This window comes from Buceros rhinoceros, unplaced genomic scaffold (genome assembly GCF_000710305.1).
Source record: "Buceros rhinoceros silvestris isolate BGI_N320 unplaced genomic scaffold, ASM71030v1 scaffold29252, whole genome shotgun sequence".
Classification (NCBI taxonomy): domain Eukaryota; kingdom Metazoa; phylum Chordata; class Aves; order Bucerotiformes; family Bucerotidae; genus Buceros; species Buceros rhinoceros.
This window is the reverse complement of record NW_010397618.1, coordinates 4,329-9,056: the sequence shown is the minus strand read 5'-3', so window position 1 is coordinate 9,056 and position 4,728 is coordinate 4,329.

Below are 4,728 nucleotides of genomic sequence, written 5' to 3'. Positions count from 1 at the left end.
GCCCGGCCAGCCTCTTGCTGAAAGCACTGCTGTGCCGGGGGTGGAGGCTGGGGGTCAGCGTCCCCCCTCTCTGCCCGCAGCCATCGCAGGAGGGACCCGCTCCGGCAGCGGTTGCCTCCGCCACCCTGCAGCGATGCTGGACCCGGCAGAGCAGGCTCCGAAGCCTGTCATTAGGGGCCGAGCATCCCTCTGTTTATCCCGCTGGTGCGGTTGTGAGCCGCTTACTCACGGCTTTAATGAGCAGGGTGCAGGTGTGCGTTCCTGTTGTGCCTGTTGCACACGCCTGCTGGCCCCGCGCTGGCGAGCCAGCCAGTCCCCCAGCCCGCTGCGTCGTGCCCGCAGGCTCGCAGCTGCTCTACAAACTTCAGGGAGATTCTGGATGAGAGGCTTGCAGTGCTTCGGCCTTCCCTGCCTTGCGCTGGCTAGCAAACTGAATGCAAACGCAGCTGCAGGCTGCCTGGCCTGCGACAAAGCGCCGCACGGTGTCCGCCTGCACCGCAACAACGATGCCTGACGCCTTCGTGCAGAGGCAGTCTGGGGGAGACTTTGGCAGGCAGAAAGCAAGTGGCGGAGGCTGCTGGCAGGAGCAAGGGGATGCATCGCTCCTCCTCCCCGTGAGGATGCTCAGATGCACCGTAGGAGTTGGAGTACTTGCGCTTCCCACCCAGCTGCCATCTCACCAGTCTCACATCACATGGAGCTGTCACCACACCAAGCCTTGACGCATCGGCACCCTCAGCCGTGTGTCTTCATTAAAGTGGCAAACAGTGAGAGCAAACGTGACACGAATGACTGTTGTTAGATCTCAGGGATGGCATCGCTCTCAAGGTCACGACTTGCTCTCTGGGACAATGGTGAAGCGATGCTCGGTGTGTCCGGCACTGGTAAGGACTTGGTGCTGGAAAGGCAGCACCTGAAGGGACACCAGTACCTGCAGAGGGACCCTGCTGGGGCACCCACCGTGGCAGGGGAGGATGTCTCCTCTTGCAGATTAAAGAGGCTTGAAAGGCTGTCCTCTGCTAGATCTAACTCAGGGACTGATGGGTGACTGCCAGTCAGCTCTAGCTGCAGATCATACTTTCATCTTAGCAATCTGCATTGCAAAGCGTGTTTTCCTAACGTCTCCCCGCCTTTTGTATCCAGCATGTTTGTCAGCTTTTATGTAACAAGACCTATTTTAAAATGGGTTTGGATATTTCAGCTGAAATCCACTTTCCAGCTAAATGGACTTTCACCCACTGCAGAAAAATCCCTTTATTTAGCACAGAAAAACTGTGCTCTTCACAATTCTCTGCAAAAGGAAAGAAATGTGGAAGTTGTGACTCCTAAAAAATGTTAACATATATGGTCGCTTAAATAACTGTACAAGAAATAACATCCTCTGACTAGTTGGGTTTTTTTAAAAAAATCACATTTAATGTAAAGGTTTTATTTGGTTACAAATGAAAGTATGTTATTAGCGTAATACCACCCATCAAGAGCTAACAAGAACCGTTTCTCTGGGAAATAAAACCGTGGACATAAAATAACATTAAAGCAAATTATTTAAATCACTCTGTTCTCTTGGAGCATTTCATCGCGTTGAATTACTCGTGTTGAAACCGTGCGTCTGTAAGACAGGCAAAATTAGGGCTTCACTGCACCTAATGCATGGCTCCATCAGCAGGGTCCAGCTTCCAGCCATCCCGAGCACAGAACAGGATCCCCCCATATTTCACGAGTTTATTCAATTTCTTATACGTGTTTGTGAAAAAACTCTTGGATTTTAATTTTTATACATAAGCACCCAAATGAAAACGTGTGTCATTTATGCAGGGACAGCGTTTTAATTTCAAACAGTAGATTTCTGGCTGCTGTGGATTTGGTCCTTTGAAGCACGGGGACCTGCAGTGACCTTCGGCAGCTGGAGACCTGGCCCTTAGCATTTCTAACACACTTCGGGTGTCCTAGGGCGGGAAAGAAAATGCCATACTTGTGTGCGTCATCATTGTCTACCACAAGGAACTTTTCAGCAGACAGACCAGTTTTCTGCTGGGCTCAGTGTTGACATAACAGAAAAGCTTTTTACCCTGCTGGAAGCCTTCCTGGGCACGAGTTGTACTATTTAAACGCTCTTTTCTTTGCTGCTAATATAAAAAAGCTGTGGGAAAGGAAAATATCCAAAATGACACATCAAAGCAGGGATAGGGGACTTGAGGAATATAAAGCTGAATTGTCCCCACTGAGAGACGCGCTAGAAACATCTGGGGGAAAAGCAGCAGCACAAGCCGTGAGGTGAGCAGATGAACCAAGTCACCTGCTGAGATGCTGCGGCAGAGCAACCACTTCCACGATCCAGAGGGGCAGCAAGCCACAAACTCCCGGACGAGGAGACAATCTGAACAGTGCTGTCAGAACCCAGGTTATGTGTTTTTTCCAGTTTATTTCAGCTGTCAGTGAGGAACGTGGTCCTGCAGCCAGGCCACCCTTCGGTGCTCTGGCACAAGCAGTCAGTCACATCCTCACAGGTTTCCTGGCCCTTCACAATAGTAAATTTACCATTCCTTCTCTGAAAGAATAAATGCTTTATTAAGGTTTAACTCTGCAATAATAACGGAGTAGGCAGTCTTAATTAAGTCATTAGCAGTTGTTACGAGTCTATGTTTTGTTCTGTAAACCTGAGAGAAAAAATAGTATTAATACTATTAAAATTTATAACTTTTTTCCGTATTTTCTCTATGTTATTAAGTGCCTTGAGAAATTACATGAAAGATGTTATGCAAAATAAAAAAAAAAAAAATCAGTGTGCGAGGCCCTTGTGAGCCATAACAGAAAGTGGCCAAAGCACTGAACTTTCTGCTCTCCATCCTGAGATGCTGGTCCCACTGTGGACCCCTTCAGCACCAAACCACACGCTTGGAAATAGCAGCCTGGAGCCTTGGGAGCAGAAAGCGTGAACCAACAGCTTGCAGAGAAAACCAAACCAACCATGTGTGACCGGCAAGAGCTGTGCCAGTCCACGTGCAGCAGGGTTTGACCCTGGTCTGTCTGCAGAGCCTCAGACGTCTTCTTCCAGCAGTACAGGGCATCCCACAGGGAATTTAACAGCCGGGGGACAGCTTTTTTTAGCCACTGGCCATTTGTGATCCATCAAAAATACCTTACAGCAGTCCTCGGGCAGCCAGGACTGGCCAGCAACCGAATGGAAACCTTATAAAACTCACAGAATCACAGGATCAAGGAATGGTGTGGGTTGGAAGGGACCTTAAAGATTATCTCGTACGAAGAGCACAGGAGTGGCAAGCCACCAGAGAATTCAGGTCTGCTACTAAAAATAAGATTTCCTTCTTCTGGCTATACAGCCACCTGAAAAAGCTGGACACCACGGGGCACCACTGTGAGTTTATCCTTTCATGTGTGAAATCTCTCCATAGGCGCCTACTCAATCACAAGGCAAGAAAACAATAGGTACGTTCAGCTTTAATGAAATAATCATCAGGTATGTGTACAGCTATAACAGAGGGGGAAAGCAGCCACACAAAGGATGCAAACACAACCCTGGACGTGGAGCCACCGTCACAGGGGCCAGGCTGGACCAGAGCATTTCTGCCATTCTCCTCCTTCTTTTGAAGACATGCCTAAAAGACAATACTGAAATACATCAAACCCTCCCCAAACTGCTTAGTGGGCTGACAGGAGACGACAGCCCGGCCCAGCGGGGTCGTTTGGTCTTTACTAGAGCCCGGACATCCTCCTCCACAGCTGGCACCAGCAAGGCCCCACAGAGATGCTGCAGCCCTTTGCTCAGCACCGAGCTTACGTGGTGCCCAGTATAATCCCATAAGCAACCTCCAGCGCCAGTATGGCTCTTCTCGGGGAGCTGCAGCAGCTCCAAAGGTACATAGAAATGTCCTTAAAAAGTCCCTTTCAAAACTGCAGCAAAATACCTGGAAAGACCAGTATGACCTACAAAGCCATTAAAATCATACACACTGAATTACCGATCTCTGATAACTTGTTAAATAAATGCACGGAAAAAGAAGACACTTTTTTTTAAAGATCCTCTGATTTTTCTTACGTTTTACTTGCACAGAAACAAGCTGTGGCACTCACTGCTCACAGTCCTCTCGTAACAATGGAGATGCTTTATCAAAGTTTAAAACGTGGTTGCGCACCAGGTACTAGGAAAGTTCACAGCCCTTGTGTTTGAACAGGAACCCAAATCCTGCGCTGGGAAGGGAAATCTCAGCGCACCGCCTATGGTCAGCGAGCAATTGCCAAGCGAGGCTGCTATTTCTGTATTGGCTGAGAAATACGCAGGAGAATTTTCTCAGAAGAACAGGCTGGCTTGCCCGCAGCTGTATGCAAATCCCAGCCGCGCAGATGCAATCTCACATGTTATTAAAAGCCCCCGTCCTCTTGGAGAGTCGGTAGGTAGAGGTGATGCTCTCATACACGTGCTACGCTGGTGCAAAGCCCCTCGGAGCAGGGCAGCTCATGGCTTTTAACAGCGATTGGCCTGTCCAGGCATTTTACGTCCATGTCCCCAGGCCCTCATTTCTGGATTGATTTTTCCCTGAAGACTTTGGTAAGATCGCTGTGGCATTTCCCTGCACGGTTCAGTGCTGCAGCCAGCCAGGGCCCGGCAGCAGGGAGCCAGGCGTGATGCATGTTTCCCAAGGGATGCCCGGGCTCGCTGAAGCCAGACAGGCTTTGCAGCGAGGGGGGAGCTGCGCCGGACAGGCGGCC